This window comes from Entelurus aequoreus, linkage group LG04 (genome assembly GCF_033978785.1).
Source record: "Entelurus aequoreus isolate RoL-2023_Sb linkage group LG04, RoL_Eaeq_v1.1, whole genome shotgun sequence".
Taxonomy (NCBI): domain Eukaryota; kingdom Metazoa; phylum Chordata; class Actinopteri; order Syngnathiformes; family Syngnathidae; genus Entelurus; species Entelurus aequoreus.
Window position 1 is genome coordinate 75,552,001 of NC_084734.1, and position 22,954 is coordinate 75,574,954.

Consider the following 22,954-nt stretch of genomic DNA (forward strand, 5'->3'; position numbering starts at 1 on the left):
TCATGCCCCGCCCCCCAAGACTCAAACCCCGCCCCCGTCACAACATTTTTCTTTTTATCCACCCACAAAAGCCCAGGTGGGGGGGGGGGGGGGGGAGGAAAGACATTTTGGACAATTTAGAGGGGAGGATTCAGCCCCCCTCCTGACCTCCCTCCACCCACCCCAAAAGACGGTTCCAGACCGCGGGGAGCGCGTCTGGGATCCGCTCCTTGAGGGGGGGGCTAGGGCTGGGAAATGTTCAGGTGGGGTGGTTCAGCATCGCCATGCCAAGCCACAGCCTCCAGCTCGGCCACCACCACCTGTCTTTCGACCTGCCAAGCCACAGCCACCAGCACGGCCCCCACCACCAGTCTTTCGACCTGCCAAGCCACAGCCTCCAGCTAGGCCACCTCCACCTGCTCCACGCCCAGCTCCACGCCAAGCTCCACCACGCCAAGCGCCACCAGTACCTGCTCCACGCCAGGCACCTGTCGCAGCTCCACGCCAAGTTCCGCTACCTGCTCCACGACGCCAAGTGCCGCCAGTCGCAGCTCCACGACGCCAAGACCCCTCAAGCCAAGACCAAGTCCAAGACCCCTCAAGCCAAGACCAAGTCCAAGACCCCTCACGCCAAGTCCAAGACCCCTCACGCCAAGTCCAAGACCCCTCACGCCAAGTCCAAGACACACCACCCCAAGACACACCACCCAAAGACCAAGACTGCCAAGACCAAGACTGCCAAGACCAACACCAAGACTGCCAAGACCAACACCAAGACTACCAAGACCAACACCAAGACTGCCAAGACCAAGACTGCCAAGACCAACACCAAGACCCACGCTGCCAAGACCAAGACCCACGCTGCCAGGACACGCCACGCCAAGCTTTTCCGCCCAACGCACCACGCCAAGCTTCGTCATCTGCGACTGCCACGTCGACGAAGCGCCTGCCTTCTCGTCGGCCATGGATGTGGCCAGTCCATGGGCGTCCGCCACGCCAGGTACGCCGACCTCCTCGTCGGCCACGGATGTGGCCACTACCTGGTCGGCCGCCACGCCAAGTGCGCCCACCTCCCCGTCGGCCATGGATATGGCCATTCCCGGGTCGCCCACCTCGTCAGGTACAGCGGCGGTCTACGCGTCGCCGCCACCTGATCCTGCCCCGGTGGATTCGGGGACACCTGGTCTGGTGACCCACCGCCATGTCCCCCTCCCGCCCTCCCATGACTCTCGATCCTGCCTTGTTTTGTTTGTTTTGGACATCTGGGATCTGTCCGTAAGGGGGGGGCTCTGTCATGTCTGTGATTATGTTTTGTTTTAGTCATGTTCGGATTTGGTTTTGGACTTTTTGTGCACTTTTATTTGTCACCATAGCAACCATTAGTTTCACCTGGTTCACATTGTCATGTCACGCACCTGTTCACGGTTAGAGTCACACACCTGTTTTCACTGATCATGTCACTATATAAGCTTTTCTGTTTCTGTTGTTCGTGCTGGCGACATCACATTCACTCCTGCCACTCTGTTCACGCTCATGATCCATGCTGTTCTTTTTCATGTCCTGTTCTGGTTCCAAGTAAGTTTTCTTTATTCAAGCCTTAGTTTGCAAGTTTGTTTTATGTCCTAGTTCTGCCTTTGTGCTAGTGTTTTGTTTTCATAGTCGTTTTGTACCTCCACTGTGAGCGCCTTTTGTTTATTCCTTTTTTATTGTTAAATAAACATGTATTTAAATTCACGCCTCGCACGCGCCAATTTTCCTTTGCCTTCTGGGAGAACCAACCACGCCAGGGACCCAGTCCTGACAGGAATCGCATTTTTCCAAGTTTTTGGGGCATTTTTATGCTATTTCCAAGCATCTCCTTTTTATTATCGTTGACTTTAAATGGTCAAACTAATGCATATTATATATGCATGCCCTAGTAAACAAAAAAAAAGTCATATTTATTTTGATTGTTGTATTTTGAAGTACATTTGTGCAGGTGGGTGCGAATGTACCCATTACCAGAGCTGTACACATACCGGTATTAGTATAGTACCGCGATACTAATGAATCCTTTTCGGTACTACACAGTCTCTGAAACGTACCGGACCCGCACCCCCCCCCCCTGTCGTGACATTGCTGGTTTACGAGCAGAGGAGCATGTTCGGCAGTGCACAACCACAGAGTACTTACAAACAGACACAGTGTGTGGATAGAAAAGGGAAAAACAGACACATTTTGGCTTAAAAACTAACAATAAAGGTGACGCCATAACACTGAAATGCCCTCAGGAAGAGGTGCTTTAAGACATAGCTAGCTAGCTAGCGGCTAACGTCCTTCCGCTGTCTGTAGTGTTTTAGCTACTTCTAAATCACTAATCCTCGTTTCCATGGCGACAAATAAAGTAAGTTTCTTACAAGTATCATCCCTGCAGGACGAGGAATAGCTAAACGTGCTTTAAAATGTAAACTAACACCATTGGTGGAACTACACCTAACATCCACTGTAATGATATCAAGTACAGGCACGTATCTAGCCGATACTACTATGATTACGTCGATATTTTTTTGGCATCACAACATCTTCTTTTGTTTTTTTTAAATGTATAATATGTTCATAAACTCAGGAAATATGTCCTTGGACACATGAGGACTTTGAATATGACCAATGTATGATCTTGTAACGACTTGGTATCGGATTGATACACAAATTTGTGGTAGCATCCAAAACTAATAAGAAGAATAAGTGATTATTACATTTTAACAGAAGTGTAGATAGAACATGTTAAAAGAGAAAGTAAGCAGATATTAACCGTAAATGAACAAGTAGATTAATCATTCATTTTCTACCACTTGTCCTTAATAATTTTGACAAAATAATAGAATGATAAATGACACAATATGTTACTGCATATGTCAGCAGACTAATTAGGAGCCATTGTTTGCTTACTTACTAGTATGTTCACTATTTTATTTAAGGACTTGACTGCAATAAGAAACATATGTTTAATGTACCCTAAGATTTTTTGTTAAAATAAAGCCAATAATGCCATTTTTTTGTGGTCCCCTTTATTTAGAAAAGTACCGAAAAATATCAAAATAGTTTAAGTACCGGTACCAAAATATTGGTATCGTTAAAACACTAGTAGGAACTAACAGCACCTTTAAAGGTAAAGTTAAAGGCCTACTGAAATGAATTTTTTTTATTTAAACGGGGATAGCAGATCTATTCTATGTGTCATACTTGATCATTTCGCGATATTGCCATATTTTTGCTGAAAGGATTTAGTATAGAACAACGACGATAAAGATTGCAACTTTTGGTATCTGATAAAAAAAAGGCTTGCACCTACCGGAAGTAGCGTGACGTAGTCAGTTGAACATATACGCAAAGTTCCCTATTGTTTACAATGATGGCCGCATGAAGTGAGAGAGATTCGGACCGAGAAAGCGACAATTTCCCCATTAATTTGAGCGAGGATGAAAGATTTGTGGATGAGTAAAGTGCAAGTGAAGGACTAGTGGGGAGTTGAAGCTATTCAGATAGGGAAGATGCTGTGAGAGCCGGGGGTGACCTGATATTCAGCTGGGAATGACTACAACAGTAAATAAACACAAGACATATATATACTCTATTAGCCACAACACAACCAGGCTTATATTTAACATGCCACAAATTAATCCTGCATAATAACACCTGCGTGTTTGTTATGCTAGCTCCTAGCTCCTCTGCTAGCTCCTAGCTCCATAGAACACGCCAATACAATTCAAACACATGATCAACACACACAATCACTCAGCCCAAAAGACCGTTCACCTAACCCAAGGTTCATAAAGCTTATATATTTTTAAAAAGTTACGTACATACGCAAAAAAAAGCCAAAGCTGCATACTCACAGTAGCACGTCTGCGTCTTTGTCATCCAAATCAAAGTAATCCTGGTAAGAGTCTGTGTTGTCCCAGTTCTCTACAGGCGTCTGTGTATCCAAGTCAAAAGTCCTCCTGGTTAGAGTCTCTGTTATCCGAGTTCTTCCATGTTGACTGCATCTTTCGGGAATGTAAACAAAGAAGCGCCGGCTGTGTACTGTTGTGGCTGACTACGTTCGAAAAATACGTCCATTTCGCACCGACAACTTTCTTCTTTGCTTGCTTCCTTCTCCATAATGCAATGAACATGATTGAAACAGATTCACGAACACAGATGTCCAGAATACTGTGGAATTATGAAATGAAAACAGAGCTTTTTCGTATTGGCTTCAATGTGGAAGGCATACCCGTGTTCGCCGGTGTACGTCACACGCATACGTCATCCTCAGAGGCGTTTCGAACCGGAAGTTTAGCGGCAAATTTAAAATGTCACTTTATAAGTTGACCCGGCCGTATTGGCATGTGTTATAATGTTAAGATTTCATCATTGATATATAAACTATCAGACTGCGTGGTCGGTAGTAGTGGCTTTCAGTAGGCCTTTAAAGTACCAATGATTGTCACACACACACTAGGTGTGGTGAAATTATTCTCTGCAGGGGAGCAGTGAGCAGCAGCGGTGGCCACGCCGGGAATCGTTTTTGGTGATTTATCCCCCAATTCCAACCCTTGATGCTGAGTGCCAAGCAGGGAGGTAATAGGTCCCATTTTTATAGTCTTAGGTGTGAGTCGGCCGGGGTTTGAACTCACGACCTACCGATCTCAGGGCGGACACTCTAACCACTAGGCCACTGAGCAGGTTTACCGCATGCAGTGCGGCCATTTTGCTACAAAAGTGGACTTCATGTAGCCTTGTGGTGGAGAGGGCCGGTGCCTCGGAGCGATATTGGGAGTGACACAGCCGTGGGCCCGCAGAAGGTTACCATGGCGCTAATAGGAAATAGAGAAGTAATGAGCTCTCATGGGGAGGGGAGGGGTGGGGGGGGGGGGGGGGGGGAGACACCACCGTCTCGCTCTTTCCCAAGTCCGAATTTATCAGTGGAGGGGACCTGCCGAAAATGACTCCGACTACGCGAACACACCTCTATGACAGCAACAACCCTCTGCCTGGCTGACCTGAGGGCAAGAAAACCGTAGCGCTCATTAATCTGAGCAATGAAGAGTGCACAGGGCCTGACACCCAGAGAACAAGTGTGACCCACTACAGGTTTTTGAAGCACGAGTGCCACTCTGGATGGGATCTAACAATTATAACAGAACTGATTATGTTATTTGGGTTTGCAGAAGTGGCTAAACGCTGTTGTGGTGCCCCCGAGTCACAGGTGCGTGGATTAGGCTCTTAGCACGCCACAAGATGCCCGTTAGACCATGTGTGTCCATAAATTATTGCTGTGTGCACTGCAAAAAATGAAATCTAAGTAAGATGAAATATCTCCAATAAGGGTGATATTTGCTTATTTTCCGTCTGACAAGATAATTCTTCTCACTAAGCAGATTTTATGTTAGTGTTTTACTTGTTTTAAGGGTTTTGGTCCTAAATGATCTCAGTAAGATATTACAGCTTGTTGCTGAGATTTGATGACCGATATTGAGTAAAACATGCTTGAAACTAGAATATCAACTGTTGCAAAGCTGTGTCGCCAACATTCACATGTATAAAACTGCTTTTTCAAAGTAATACTTTGTAATTTCAAGCATGAAATAAAAAAAACATGACTTTGACACAATTGTGTCTCATAATTAAACTGACAGTTAATATTTAAACATTTAACATTTGACATTTCAAAACAATTTTGAACAGAAATAGTTCATGCACATTCAGATAAATTCTTCAAAATTACAATAAAAAAATTGCATTTTTAGACAATATGATTTGCCTGAGCGTTGCCTTTTTGCCTTTCCATTAGGAAAAATAAACTAGTTTTTAGTGTAAGTTTGCTGGTTTCAATAAATGTAATGCCGAGCGCATATCATTATGTCAAGATAATGGCACTAGCATTTACTTAATATAAGAATATTTTTCAACATATTGAGAAAAAACGTCTCATATTTGTTTTTGCTATCAAAAAAAATGCACTTGTTATTAGTGAGAATATACTTATTTTAAGGTATTTTTGGGTTCATTGAGGTTAGCTAATTTTACTTGTTTTGGAAAGTCTATTGGCAGATAATTTTGCTTAGTTCAAGTAAAATACTCCTAATTTTTGTATTTTTTTCCCTTGTTTTTGAACACTTACTTTTTGCAGTGTGTGTGTGTGAGACAGGATGCTGACACAGCTCGGATCTCTTTGCAGTCAGATCCGTTTGGCAGAGAGAGCAGAACCAATCAGATAATTGTCCTTGTTTGGCATTGAGTGGACCCATCCCTGGGCCAGTGGGCTGATTATCAAGGCTGGGATTGAAAATGATTGAATAGCAAATTAGATTCTAATGAATGCGGAATGTCGCCCCTCAGTTTATCCACGCCACTGTGAAATAAGAGATGGGATCAACGTACGCTATAATGATGCATTTCTATTCTTAAGTACAAAGCAAGACTACTGGATGTGCAAATAACATTTTCAGACAAAGTGACTGGAGGGGAAACAGTTTGCTGCTCATGAGAATGGAAATGACACATACGAGAGGAGGAATTAAGACGGGGGACAACCGGTAGAAAAAGGATGGATGGATGTAACAAGACATTATGTAATAATGTAAAACATTTGCACCTTTATACCGTATTTTTCGGACTATAAGTCGCAGTTTTTCTCATAGTTTGACCGGGGGTGCGACTTATACTCAGGAACGACTTATGTGTGAAATGATTAACACATTACCGTAAAATATCAAATAATATTATTTAGCTCATTCACATAAGAGACTAGACGTATAAGATTTCATGGGATTTAGCGATTAGGAGTGACAGATTGTTTGGTAAACGTATAGCATGTTCTATATGTTATAGTTATTTGAATGACTCTTACCATAATATGTTACGTTAACATATCAGGCACGTTCTCAGTTGGTTATTTATGCGTCATATAACGTACACTTATTCAGCCTGTTGTTCACTATTCTTTATTTATTTTAAATTGCCTTTCAAATGTCTATTCTTGGTGTTGGGTTTTATCAAATAAATTTCCCCAAAAAATGCGACTTATACTCCAGTGCGACTTATATATGTTTTTTTCCTTCTTTATTATGTATTTTTGGCCGGTGCGACTTGTACTCCGGAGCGACTTATACTCCAAAAAATACGGTAGTAACGCCACATTTTGTACTGATCGGCCGCATTTTGTAATACAGTTCTTAAGCACATTTTGTAACAGACTTTAAAGCAGTGGTGTCAAACTCATTTTAGATCGGGGGCCACGTGGAGAAAAAACTACTTCCAAGTGGGCCGGACTGGTAATATCAGCTTGTTTTCCTTGTTTAAAAATAGATCAAGCCCAAATGTACAAATTATAATGTTGTTAGGTTTTTTTTTTTTTACACTTACATATTGCGGTTAATCATTTATTTGTACCGTATTTTTCGGAGTGTAAGTCGCTCCGGAGTATAAGTCGCACCGGCCGAAAATGCATAGTAAAGAAGGAAAAAAACATATATAAGTCGCACTGGAGTATAAGTCGCATTTTTTGGGGAAATGTATTTGATAAAAGCCAACACCAAGAATAGACATTTGAAAGGCAATTTAAAATAAATAAAGAATAGTGAACAACAGGCTGAATAAGTGTATGTTATATGACGCATGAATAACCAACTGAAAACGTGCCTGGTATGTTAACGTAACATATTATGGTAAGAGTCATTCAAATAGCTATAACATATAGAACATGCTATACGTTTACCAAACAATCTGTCACTCCTAATCGCTAAATCCCAAGAAATATTATACGTCTAGTCTCTTACGTGAATGAGCTAAATAATATTATTTGATATTTTACGGTAATGTGTTAATAATTTCACACATAAGTCGCTTCTGAGTATAAGTCGCACCCCCGGCCAAACTATGAAAAAAACTGCGACTTATAGTCCGAAAAATACGGTAGTTATTTATATTTTCTGAATAAATTATGTAATAATGTTCATCAGTCAACTCATTGGTGTCCATCAAGATTAAAAAAATGACATCAAATTCAAATTACAGGATGTTATTTATGTAGTTTGATCATTTTCCTCAACTGGTGCAATAACATCATGTGGTTTATTTTGTACATATGTAGCATCATCTACAACATGGGTGTCAAACTCTGGCTCGCGGGCCAAAATTGGCTGTGTAATTTCACTTGGCCCTTGAGGCGATATCAAATTAACACTAGAGCTGGCCCGCCGATTATATACACATACTTGCCAACCCTCCCGGGAGACTCCCAAATTTCAGTGCCCCTCCTGAAATTCGTCACGTCCGCTTTTCACCCAGTCCAACGAGTGCTGGCCCAGTCACATAATATGTGCAGCTTCTGCACGCACACACAAGTGAATGCAACGCATACTTGATCAACAGCGATACAGGTTACACTGAGGCTGGCCGTATAAACAACTTTAACACTGTTAGAAATATGCGCCACACTGTGAACCCACACCAAAAGAGAATGACAAACACATTTCGGGAGAACATCCGCACCGTAACACAACACAAACACAACAGAACAAATACCCAGAACACCTTGCAGCCCTAACTCTTCCAGGCTGCAATATACACCCCCGCTACCACCAAATCCCACACACCCCCCAACCCCGCCCACCTTAACCGACGCACGGAGATAGAAGGTTAATTTGTTCAACCTTGGCCCGCGGCTTTGTTCAGTTTTAAATTTTGGCCCACTCTGTATTTGAGTTTGACACCCCTGATCTACAAAGATACAAAGAATTGCTATTGCGACATCCAGTGGACACATTTAGAACAGCGGTTTCTTTCATTCAAAAATGTCAGGTACATTTTTATACTTAGCAAACTCATACCGCGGGCCGTACGTTTGACACCCCTGCTTTAAAGCATTTTGTGATCATTTGCTACATACTGGAAAAGTTATTACGGGGTCCATGAAATTACATTTCCCAAACTTTTGGTGGAAAAGAGCCTTATTAGAGATTCTTTTTTGAGAAAAAAGTGTAAATGAATGCAGCGAACCAAACCAGGCTCATGTTTCTTTCAAAAATTTGAATTTAAAATCAAATCTCGGCCTCTTTTTATTCCATCTACGGTGCAACACAGGAATCTTATTATCCACAGACAGTTTTCCTTATCAAATCCCCAGGAAGAGATGGTTGGGGTGAGTATGAAAGGCTCTGCAAGTGATTTTCAATCACGCAGCACCACAGGTTTGAGGTCAGGCTGGTTCCTGAGGAGGGACAGCAATACAATAGCCCAGTGGAGCGCCTCTATTTGGACACCTTGTCAAGAGGGGAAGCAAAACGACCCCCCGCCCCATCCAAGCTGGGGTTGTTTGAAGCTTTTTGCTCCTCAAAATGACGCCAGCTGCTGACGGTCACAGGCCCAGATCATCGAACACCAGCGGTTTCCGTGTCCTTGAGGGGAATGTGAGGAACGCAACTGAGCGCAGCGGGTCATCCCCCAGCTCCTTCAGCCCTGTCAACACACATGCGCGCACAGTAATGGCCCCATAATCCCAGGGGCTGACAAAAGCAGCCACAGAAGAAAACCACGGGGCCACCATCGTCGATGATGAAACATCCACCAAAAAGAAGAAGTTGGATTCTGAATAGAATGAATAGAATACAAACCCCGTTTCCATACGAGTTGGGAAATTGTGTTAGATGTAAATATAAACGGAATACAATGATTTGCAAATCATTTTCAACCCATATTCAGTTGAATATGCTACAAAGACAACATATTTGATGTTCAAACTGATAAACATTTTGTTGGCAAATAATCATTAACTTTAGAATTTGATGCCAGCAACACGTGACAAAGAAGTTGGGAAAGGTGGCAATAAATACTGATAAAGTTGAGGAATGCTCATCAAACACTTATTTGGAACATCCCACAGGTGTGCAGGCTAATTGGGAACAGCTGGGTGCCATGATTGGGTATAAAAACAGCTTCCTAAAAAATGCTCAGTCTTTCACAAGAAAGGATGGGGCGAGGTACACCCCTTTGTCTACAACTGCGTGAGCAAATAGTCAAACAGTTTAAAAAACAACGTTTCTCAAAGTGCAATTGCAAGAAATTTAGGGATTTCAACAGCTACGGTCCATTATATCATCAAAAGGTTCAGAGAATCTGGAGAAATCACTCCACGTAAGCGGCATTGGCCGGAAACCGACATTGAATGACAGTGACCTCCATCCCTCAGACGGCACTGTATCAAAAACCGACATCAATCTCTAAAGGATATCACCACATGGGCTCAGGAACACTTCAGAAAACCACTGTCACTAAATACAGTTCGTCGCTACATCTGTAAGTGCAAGTTAAAGCTCTACTATGCAAAGCGAAAGCCATTTATCAACAACATCCAGAAACGCCGCCGGCTTCTCTGGGCCCGAGATCATCTAAGATGGACTCATGCAAAGTGGAAAAGTGTTCTGTGGTCTGACGAGTCCACATTTCAAATTGTTTTTGGAAATATTCGACATCGTGTCATCCGGACCAAAGGGGAAGCGAATCATCCAGACTGTTATCGACGCAAAGTTCAAAAGCCAGCATCTGTGATGGTATGGGGGTGCATTAGTGCCGAAGACATGGGTAACTTACACATCTGTGAAGGCACCATTAATTCTGAAAGGTACACACAGGTTTTGGAACAACATATGCTGCCATCTAAGCACCGTCTTTTAGCACATTCAGCACGTGTTACAATAGTGTGGCTTCGTAAAAAAAGAGTGCGGGTACTTTCCTGGCCCGCCTGCAGTCCAGACCTGTCTCCCATCGAAAATGTGTGGCACATTATGAAGCGTAAAATACGACAGCGGAGACCCCGGGCTGTTGAACGACTGAAGCTCTACATAAAACAAGAATGGGAAATAATTCCACTTTCAAAGCTTCAACAATTAGTTTCCTCAGTTCCCAATCGTTTACTGAGTGTTGTTAAAAGAAAAGGCCATGTAACACAGTGGTGAACATGCCCTTTCCCAACTACTTTGGCACGTGTTGCAGCCATGAAATCCTAAGTTAATTATTATTTGCAAAACAAAAAATAAAGTTTATGAGTTTGAACATCAAATATCTTGTCTTTATTCGGAGCTTTATTTGTCCATTCTTAACATGTACAAGACACATAAGAACTGAAATTACATTTTCGGCACAATCCTGCTAAGAGCAGACATACGTTACAGGGAGACAAGACGGGACCGCCAACGGATCAGCCACTTAGGGCGCTCCTTAAAAAGGTGGGAAAAAGGTGACATTGGGGAAGGGAGGAAGAGTAAAAAAAATATCAGTCTGAGGCTGGACCCTCAGGAATGGTCCAGACTGAGTCCGAGGAAAAAACCTCACATAGCATGGCACACATAAACATGGTACATGTAATCACAACAACTCGCAACAGAGTCATCCAACAGGACTTTGGAGGCCGGCAGCTGCTGTTGAGCGCTACTCAGCCCCCACAACCCCGGAGGAATTAAGCAGTGGTGAAGGCGTTGATTTGGGGAGGGGTGTGTGCGTGCATGTATGCCCAATTAACTTGGGTGAGATGTTGGAATTGTCTTTATGGGCCGAGGCCGGCCCCAAGAGTTCAAGAGTTCAAGAGTCCGACCCAGGTGCTTTTGAAAAAAAGGGAAAGGTCAAAAGCGTCCATCTTTGAGGAGTCCTCAGGGGAGTGTTTTCAAACAGCCTTTTCCTCAAGGCCATTCGAGGGAGTCAAATCGTAGATTAAGATGTTGTTTTTTCTTCGAGCAGTCAAAACAATGACATTCCTGCTCTGTATGCTGGCTCTGACAATTCCAATTTATTCTTTCTCTAACTTCATCAAGATAGAATCCACCTTGCGATTCAAATCAGCAATTGCTCCAGTCTGTGATCCCACAGCACGACCCAATCCTTCCATTGCGTTGAACAGCCTGTTGGCCCCTTGAGTGGCTGCCATCGTCTTCCGAATTTGACGATACACCAGAGCAATGCCCAGCCCAATCAGCAAATGCCCTGCGATCACAGCTCCAAATAGGTAGATGTCTTCCACGTCCTCGATGGAAAGGACTGAGAGGCACATGATTCTCCAAGTATTCCAGGAATCTCTCACGTACCCCGCAGCAATGGTTCCATCAGGGCAGCCAGGCTCCCCCGAACCTCTTTTCCTTGTCGAAAAGACTGTGTCAATTGCGTCGAGAGTCCAGTTGATCAAATTCATTTTGATGTTTAGATTTGAGGACAGCTCAAGAAAAGAGGCTTCAAAAAGTTTAGACAAAGACAAGGACACAAGAAAGCAAGCGGGAAGGAGGAGGAGCAGGTAAAAATGCGACCACCCTCACCAAGAGGCAAGACAGTGCATTCAATTGAATATGAGTTGAAAAGGATTTGCAAATCATTGTATTCCGTTTATATTTACATCTTAACACAATTTCCCAACTCTTATGGAAACGGGGTTTGTACATATATACAGAAGCCTTCAGACTGTGGGTGGAAAGTAAAAATTGCACACAGAGAAGTGCTAAACTATAAAATCAGTGCCTATGAGAGTTTACCGTGGTTATAGCTTTAGGGAAAAAAACTGTTCTTGAGTCTGTTTGTCTTAGACCTGATGACCCTGTAGCGTCTTCCTGAGGGCAGCAGGTCAAACAGGTCAAAGCCAGGATGTGAAGTGAAGTGAATTACATTTATATAGCGCTTTTTCTCAAGTGACTCAAAGCGCTTTACATTGAGAAACCCAATATCTAAGTTACATTTAAACCAGTGTGGGTGGCACTGAGAGCAGGTGGGTAAAGTGTCTTGCCCAAGGACACAACGGCAGTGACTAGGATGGCGGAAGCGGGGATCGAACCTGCAACCCTCAAGTTGCTGGCACGGCTGCTCTACCAACCGAGCTATACCGTCCCATGGGAGCTGTCCTTGATAATGTGGGTAGCTCTGCTGAGGCAGCGGGAGGTGTAAATGTCTGTCAGGGAGGGGAGAGGGCAGTGCTGCCTTTACCACTCTCTGGAGCCTCTCCTTGTCTGCAACGGTGCAGCTGCTGTACCATGCTGTGATGCAGTATGTCAGCAGGCTCTCAATGGATGAGCGGTAGAAGGTCAGCAGCAGGTTGGAGTCCAGGTTGTACTTCTTGAGGACTCTCAGAGCCTTCTTAGTGATGGCAGTAGTGTTCTCTGACCAGGAGATGTCAGAGATAAGGACGCCAAGAGACCGGAATGAATGAAAGTTCTAATGGACAATCAAACCAAACAGACATGACTCCCTTATGTTAACTAATTCACTGGTAGAAGCCAAGATGGGTGACTGTGTGCCAGATGCAGCCAAGATGGATGACACAGAATGATTAAAGCAGCAATTTTCCAAAGTCTGTCACCAGATGGCCACCCTTCCTTTCAATGTGAACTAATATGTTTCCTGCTCTATCAGCAACATTCATTATTTGTTCTTTTGGACACAAATGAACACGCTTACTTGCGAAGAAGGAAATATACTCTTGCCTGCAGTGCAGACAGCAAGCATATGGGTGATGAGATGCATGAGCATAGAACACGTTTGTGCACGCGCTTGCCAAACACACACACACACACACACGCACACACACACAAACACACTAGCCCCGAGTCTGTTTATTTTCCATCTAGCGGAATTCTCATGACTCCGCTGGCAAGCCTAAGGGATCAGTACAATATTTGAATAATTCTTCCAAGTTAGCAATTTTTTCATGTTGTTTGCGTTCTTTTCTCACATCAGGCAACAGCTTGGTTCATTCGTATGGGTTAGGTGTTGCCGGCGTGCTGGTAGAACTTGGCTCCGGCTATTTACGCTTGGCTCTGGTAAGGCCTATTTGCTGGAATGTGACTTTTTTTGCCCTGGTTGTCGGCCCTGAACGCGAGACAGCAAAGCGATGGATGCAAAAGTACGTTTTCACGGGAAGGTGGAAAAAGTGAAAACTCCTTGGCAGTGTTGATCTTGTTGTGCTGTGCGCCCCAGGATTTAGCCTCAGCCTCCTCTGCGAGCTCTCCGGGCCCCCGCACAGCATGGAGCCCATCTGACTTGACACACTGGCCTACGCCTACTCTCATTAAACACTTTGGAGACTTGGACAAAAATACAGTGGAGGCTCTCTAGCTTCACACTTTCCCAATGGGAGGTGCTAGCGTCCTTGCGCGAACAGGAGTCATCCAAGGCGACATGCTGAGAGCAAACAGGCTGTTGTCGAAGATGTCCGTCTGAGGACGTCCATATGAATTATGCATAGGACAAATGCCATTGCTTCTCCAATGAATGTTGACATTTTAATAAGACAGCTGTGATTGGACGGCGCAGACACAAATTCCAATCTTTTCATGTCGCTTGTTTTACATTTAAATGTATTTTTTAACCATTGAATAGTCATTCAGTTGGCTCCCTATTTTTATAGATACACTATATTGCCAAAAGTATTTGGCCACCTGCCTTGACTCACATATGAACTTGAAGTGCCATCCTATTCCTAACCCATAGGGTTCAATATGATGTTGGTCCATCTTTTGCGGCTATTACAGCTTCAACTCTTCTGGGAAGGCTGTCCACAAGGCTGCGGAGTGTGTTTATAGGAATTTTCGACCATTCTTCCAAAAGCGCATTGGTGAGGTCACACACTGATGTTGGTCGAGAAGGCCTGGCTTTCAGTCTCCGTTCTAATTCATCCCAAAGGTGTTCTATCGGGTTCAAGTCAGGAGTCTGTGCAGGCCAGTCAAGTCATCTACACCAGACTCTGTAATCCATGTCTTTATGGACCTTGCTTTGTGCACTGGTGCACAGTCATGTTGGAAGAGGAAGGGGCCCGCTCCAAACTGTTCCCACAAGGTTGGGAGCATGGAATTGTACAAAATGTTTTGGTATCCTGGAGCATTCAAAGTTCCTTTCACTGGAACTAAGGGGCCAAGCCCATCTCCTGAAAAACAACCCCACACCATAATTCCTCCTCCACCAAATTTCACACTCGGCACAATGCAGTCCGAAATGTACCATTCTCCTGGCAACCTCCAAACCCAGACTCGTCCTTTAGAATGCCAGATGGAAAAGCGTGATTCATCACCCCAGAGAACGCGTCTCTGTGGGTAGAGTCCAGTGGTGACGTGCTTTACACCACCGCATCCCACGCTTTGCATTGGACTCGATGATGTATGGCTTAGATGCAGCTGCTCGACCATGGAAACCCATTCCATGAAGCTCTCTGCGTACTGTACGTGGGCTAATTAGAAGGTCACATGAAGTTTGGAGCTCTGTAGCAACTAACTGTGCAGAAAGTCGGCAACCTCTTTGCACTATGCGCTTCAGCATCCGCTGACCCCTCTCCGTCAGTTAACGTGGCTTACCACTTTGTGGCTGAGTTGCTGTTGTTCCCAAACTCTTGTATTTTCTTATAATAAAGCCGGCGGTTGACTTTGGAATATTTAGGAGCGAGGAAATTTCACGACTGGATTTGTTGAACAGGTGGCATCTTAGGACAGTTCCACGCTGGAAATCACTGAGCTCCTGAGAGTGGCTCATTCTTTCACAAATGTTTGTAGAAACAGTCTTCATGCCTTAGTGCTTGATTTTATACACCTGTGGCTGGGCCAAGTGATTAGGACACCTGATTCTGATCATTCAGATGGGTGGCCAAATACTTTTGGCAATATAGTGTATAAACGCACACATAAAGCAAATTTGAAAAGCCATCAATTTTCCCGATGGGGGTAAAAAGCAGCAGTACTAAATAGGTATGGGCGGTATGGCTTAAAATCTGTGTTGCAATATAAATTGCAGCCTTTTGCAATAACCATATATATCACAATATATTACTTGGCGTAGAAATGATAATAGAACATTTCAAAACGGGTTACAAAGGCTCCGAATGTAGGTGCTGACGTATGAAGTAACATGTTTCATTTCCAGTTGTATTATTTTGCCAAAACCATTAATCTACTTGTTAATGTAATGTTAAAATCGGATTATTTTCTGCATGGTTCTATCTACACTTCTGTTCAAATGTAATTAGCACAAATTCTTCAGGTTTTTTAGATACTTTACATTAGTTTTGGGCAATACTAGACATGTGGGTATTGATTCAATACCAAGTAGCTACAGGGGGAGTATTGGTCATACCAATACTGATACTTCAAATTTTCAAGATCATTGATTGCCTACATTTTTTATATATTCAAATCATTTCCTTATTTCCTTTTATGAATTCAGAATATATAATAAAGTCAATGGTGCAGGGTAAGTAAACAAAATCCAAATTTACTATTATATTTCTTGAGTTTGTAAATGATAACAAAAGCGACAAAACCGATTTTATAATTAAAGAAAATAAATCACTGTTGTATCAACCATAAACCTGACACTTGGTATCATTGCTGTCAATATTTGTATCGATCCACCCACCCCTTGTTTACATTGAAGAGTTTTTGCTTAGCGGTTAGCATACCTTCCTATGGTGTATAGTGTAGCATGTTAGACTATTCCCTTATCCTCTAGTCTTCCAATGTTCCTTGTAAAAAACATACTTTATTTTCCGCCATGGAGACGAGCATTAGTGATTTTTAAGCTGTACTGTGAAGGGACATTAGCTGTTAGCTTACTAGCAAGGACGCTAAATTTTATTAAGGACACATTTGTTTGATATTAAAGCTCTATCGCAGTGGCGGGCCGAGCGTTTCCCACCTAGCTCTTCAGTGATATCCGACTTTAATGGTTACCTCTCAAAATAATCTCATTTATGTCCCCACATGGCCATTTCTGGAGAAATACTACACAGGAACACATTGACGCCCTACTGGCCATTGAATCACCTCAACAGTGTGCAAAACGGGCTATTTTCTGGCGCATTTAAAAATCAATTAAAACGCGTCAGCAATTACAACATATCTTATGTGGCACTGTCAAAATTAAAATTGCAAAAAACATATTTAAAAGTCAAAAAATAAAATATTTGAACTCACTATTCGACGCCGTATTAGCCAGTAGTACTCCTCGTCGACGGCTGCACCAGAACAGCTGATGGGTTGGTCGACATCGTCTCACAAGATCTTGAAAATGGCCTTGCAGACATGTTGTTGCGTTTGATGGGTTAATAATGGTGTTTAGTTGAAGATGTCTAGGAAAGATTTCCCTTTTGCCCGACCATTGACATTTGTAATGATACTGTTCATTTTGGACACATAGCAAATGTTCGTATAGTTAGTCAACAGCCATACATGTCACACAAAGGGTGGCTGTATAAACAACACCAACACTGTCATAAACATGTGCCATATAGTGAAACCATACTAAACAACAATGACAAACACATTTCGGGAGAATATTTGCACTGCAACACAAGATAAACACAACAGAACAAAATCCCAGAATTCCCTACAGCACCAACTCTTCCGGGACGCTACAATATATCTGCCACCTAATCAACATTTTGTTCTTCTTCTCTGCTATCCCGGTCTGGCTACGGCGCAACACTTCCCGCTTCCTGCTAAATTGAAACTTGTGAATGGATACTCACTTCGGAATGAAAAGTGAGTATCCAATCACAGTCTCGTTAACATCAGGCTATTTAGATAGGCTACTGTCAACAACTTGTGATCTGATTGGCTATTGCAACTGTCTATCAACTCTGTGTTCTCGAATTCATCCGCTAACGGTCCCGATGAGTATCCAATCACAGGACGCGTAAATGTCACGTTCGACGTGAGGCCATCTAGAAGGCCTTACTGACAACAACTCGTGATCTGATTGGCTATGGCAACCGTCTATCAACTGTATGTCCCCGTTCACTTACAGTGCACGGACGCCCGCATTGTTGATTCTGAAGGCCTCCGGCAGATTTGGTACAGCATGGCAACATAAGCTAGCTGAATTCTGATTGGATACAAACTAAAACTAAAAACAACAGCACTGGAAAAAGCATAATATGACATGAAGAGACTATGAATACTTTTAGATATTTAGGGAAATTTTATCTTTAATGATGATCATGATTTCTGGTTATGTTAAGCCAGCAGAGAAGGCCTTGCTGGCCCTGACAGCACACCACTGCTCTACCGCCGTATTTATATTGTCTATGTCGCATAACGCAAGTACTAACCATTCATTGGACATTACAAACAGCTCAAAACCAGCTATATCGTAATGTAAACCATCTGTAAAAGTCCTCTGCTATAAGTTAAAACTATGGAAAAACAGCTCAAATACAAAAGGCCTAAAGATGCCTTTCAAGTTCCACTGTTCAAGTCTCAAATGTATTGTGTATGTTTCTGCCTTTGGAAATGGGCTTTTCTTGAATAATAGCAGTAAATCATCATCCATACCAAAAGGACAGCAAACGGTTGCTCTCAAGGATGCTGTCCATGTCAGTGAACGTGACGACGCACACATGCCTCCTTTTCTGCGTTCCAGGCAGGATTCAGATATATTTGGCTTTGTCGCTGCCGGGCTGTGTGAGAGCTTGCTGACAATTGATGGAGCAGTCACTTCATCTCGGCAGACTTGCAGCGCACGTTCGTGAGTAGACAGTGGAGCAGCGATGCCACTTGTGATTGGAAAGAACAGTTTTATCATGCTATCCAGCTCCGACCTGGTGGACTTTAACTTTGGGGGGGGGGGGATCCTGTCCAGGTGTTGACAGCTTGACTTGTCATAGCCACTGGGACAGGGGGGAGAGGACACCCAGGTAACCTCGTGTTGTCACACCACAAGACTGACAGGCCCAATGTAGCTTCGACGTCACTTGCATGCGCACTTTAATTAAAGGCCTACTGAAATGAATTTTTTAAATTTAAACGGGGATAGCAGATCCATTCTATGTGTCATACTTGATCATTTTGCGATAATGCCATATTTTTGCTGAAAGGATTTAGTAGAGAACATCGACGATAAAGTTTGCAACTTTTGGTCGCTGATAAAAAAAGCCTTGCCTGTACCGGAAGTAGCGTGACGTCACAGGCTGAAGGGCTCCTCACATTTCCCCATTGTTTACAATGAAGCGAGAGCGATTCGGACCGAGAAAGCGACGATTACCCCATTAATTTGAGCCAGGATGAAAGATTCGTGGATGAGGAACGTGAGAGTGAAGGACTAGAGTGCAGTGCAGGACGTATCTTTTTTCGCTCTGACCGTAACTTAGGTATAAGCTGGCTCATTGGATTCCACACTCTCTCCTTTTTCTATTGTGGATCACGGATTTGTATTTTAAACCACCTCGGATACTATATCCTCTTGAAAATGAGATTCGAGAACGCGAAATGGACATTCACAGTGACTTTTATCCCCACGACAATACATCGGCGAAGCACTTTAGCTACAGAGCTAACGTGATAGCATCGGGCTTAACTGCAGATATAAACAAAATAAATAAACCCCTGACTGGAAGGATAGACAGAAAATCAACAATACTATTAAACCATGGACCTGTAAATACACGGTTAATGCTTTCCAGCCTGGCGAAGCTTAACAATGCTGTTGCTAACGACGCCATTGAAGCTATCTTAGCAACAGGACCTCACAGAGCTATGCTAAAAATATTAGCTATCCACCTACGCCAGCCAGCCCTCATCTGCTCATCAACACCCGTGCTCACCTGCGTTCCAGCGATCGACGGTCGACGGAAGGACGAAGAACTTCACCCGATCATCCGTGCGGTCGGCGGCTAGCGGCGGCTAGCGTGTCTGCTATCCAAGTCAAAGTCCTCCTGGTTGTGTTGCTACAGCCAGCCGCTAATACACCGATCCCACCTACAACTTTCTTCTTTGCAGTCTTCATTGTTCATTAAACAAATTGCAAAAGATTTACCAACACAGATGTCCAGAATACTGTGGAATTTTGAGATGAAAACAGAGTTTTTTGTATTGGATTCAATGGGTCCCGAATACTTCCGTTTAACTATTGACGTCACGCGCATACGTCATCATACATAGACGTTTTTCAACCGGAAGTTTAGCGGGAAATTTAAAATTGCACTTTATAAGTTAACCCGACCTTATTGGCATGTGTTGCAATGTTAAGATTTCATCATTGATATATAAACTATCAGACTGCGTGGTCGGTATTGTGGCCAAAGAGCTCAATTTTTGTTTCATCTGACCACAGAACTTTCCTCCAGAAGGTCTTATCTTTGTCTATGTGATGTCAAACTTCATGAATATTTTTTGTGACCAACAAGTAAGTGCTCCAATCACTCTATCACAAAAAAATATGAGTTGTAGAAATGATTGGAAACTCAAGACAGCCATGACATTATGTTCTTTACAAGTATATGTAAACTTCTGATCGCGACTGTACAAGTGAACAATCTAAAAACACAAGATATGATTATTGATTTTAGAAGGCAGGCAGGAATTACTCATGAGGGAACCATTATTAGGGGCACACTGTTAATGTTGTGCAATCCTATAAATATCCATCCATCCATCCATTTTCTGGGACCATTATTGACAATACTTTGAATTCTAAGGATAACTGTGATGCCGTATGCAAAAGAGGTCACCAGCGTCTTCACTGTCTAAGACAACTGTCATACCTTCATATTGACAAAACTATGATGATTGTATTGTATCGGGCTTTTATTGAATCGGCTTTATCTTTTTGTCTGGTGTCATGGTTTGGAGAGCTGCCTCTGGAGGAGAGAAAGAGATTAAGCCAAATAATCAAGTGGTCAAATCGACTTATTGGTGAGCCTCAGCTGAGTTTGGAGTCCCTGTACACTCGGCTGGTACAGCGGATTGCCAAGTCATTTAGAGCAGAAATCTCCCACCCTCTTTATGGTGAGTTTCAGCTCCTCCCGTCTGGTCGGAGGCTTAGGGTCCCAGATGCAGAACATCTCGGTATAGGAACAGCTTTGTTCCAGCCGCAGCTATTCTTTTAAACAAACTATAGCTATATTGCACATATTTATTTATTTTTATCTACTTATCAATTCATGGTCATTTTATCTACCTACTGTCTTTTACTAACTTTTACTCTGCCTCTTTTTATTGTTCATGTGTCTTTTTCTTTCTTTCTTTTCCTGGTCCAAGTCCCAGGCAGCCTGTTGAGTACTTTGTCATGTTGTGATCCGTTCTGTGTTAATACCTTTGTTTATTTTTTTAATGTACAATTTTTGTTTCATCTGACATCACATGGACAAAGATAAAACCTTCTGGGGGAAAGTTCTGTGGTCAGATGAAACAAAAATTGAGCTGTTTGGCCACAATACCCAGCAATATGTTTGGAGGAGAAAAGGTGAGGCCTTTAATCCCAGGAACACCACACCTACCGTCAAGCATGGTGGTGGTAGTATTATGCTCTGGGCCTGTTTTGCTGAGAGTAAATGGGACAATGAAAAAGGAGGATAACCTCCAAATTCTACAGGACATCCTAAAATCATCAGCCCGGAGGTTGGGTATTGGGCGCAGGTGTTCCAACAGGACAATTACCCCAAACACACGTCAAAAGTGGTAAAGTAATGGCTAAATCAGGCTAGAATTAAGGTTTTAGAATGGCCTTCCAAAAGTCTAACGTGTGGACAATGCTGAAGAAACAAGTCCATGTCAGAAAACCAACAAATGTAGCTGAACTGCACCAATTTTGTCAAGAGGAGTGGTCATAAATTCAACCAGAAGCTTGCCAGAAGCTTGTGGATGGCTACCAAAAGCGCCTTATTGCAGAAACTTGCCAAGGGACATGTAACCAAATATTAACATTGCTGTATGTATACTTTTGAACCAGCAGATTTGGTCACATTTTCAGTAGACCCATAACAAATTCATAAAAGAACCAAACTTCATGAATGTTTTTTGTGACCAACAAGTATGTGCTCCAATCACTCTATCACAAAAAAATAACAGTTGTAGAAATGATTGGAAACTCAAGGCAGCCATGACATTATGTTCTTTACAAGTGTATGTAAAATTTTGACCACGACTGTATATGCATATGGATATGCCATTCTCTTGTATTTTACACTGCAAAACAAATCTACCTTCGGGTACAAATAAAGTCACTTGACACTCGACTTGAGACTGAAGTCACATTTGAAAAGATCAGATCCCTATCGGACATGGACTACCTCCTGATGTGGCCTGAATCTGATGTGAAAAGATCAGATTTGAAGCACTTTGGGGCATTTAGACTGGCAAACGAATCCGATCTGTGTCATTTTAGGGCAAAACAATCAGACTTGGTGTGAAGTGCAAACAGGGCCTTAGTCTTTTCATTAACTACGTAAACTGGGTACAATGCAGCTTTTGCCACTGCACTATCAGGGTTGAAATTCCACACTTTCTCCTTATGGAGCATCTAACAATAGCAGGAGTGACATTAATCTCTTTATGTTCATAGAGGTCAGGATTCTGCTTTTGCTACAGGGGAATGTCAAGCATCCCTGGACAGCCCATTTCATTTAATTCAATTACTGAGCTAATAATAATAGATCCACCCCAGATAGCACTCTAACTGAGCAAGATGCGATTTTTGTCCATCCTTTTGTCTTCCATCTACTAGCCGGGTTAGGTTACTTGCACTCACACAAGACATCTGCTGATGTCTTTACATGCGCGATGCGTAACCTGATATCTTGATTCACGGAGGAACATAACCTCTCTTTTAAGCATGTGAGAAGTGCTACTTATACATGAGGGATTTCTCCTGCAGTCCAAACCAATAAATCCCCTGTTTGATCCTCTGGTAGCAAAACATGCATTGGTGGTTTGTATACAATCGGGTTCTTTCTATTCTCACTGGGCTCCTGTTCCTATCCTCGCTTCTACCTTGCACTCCGTTTTCATTCACTCTCCAGCTATCTCCGGCAGTGGGCTAAAGTAGGACTGAAAATGAAGCAAGCCGCATCTCAGGCTACAAAGGATCGATATCTGTTGCTCAGTATCAGCCACGACGCTCCCTGCCTCTCAGATCCTCTCACCAGGGAGACCGGGCAGGGAAATGAAACGGCCCCCAACTCTTACGGCGTAAACAACAGCGCACGGGACGCTGTAATTCA

The 22,954-nt window shown here is 43.0% G+C and overlaps 1 protein-coding gene across 3 annotated transcripts in view; it reads right to left on the minus strand.

Annotated features, from left to right (window-relative positions):
* unc5a (unc-5 netrin receptor A) overlaps window positions 1–22,954 on the minus strand; it is a 533,124-nt gene that overhangs the window by 133,273 nt on the left and 376,897 nt on the right. The gene's annotated exons all lie outside the window — the stretch shown is intronic.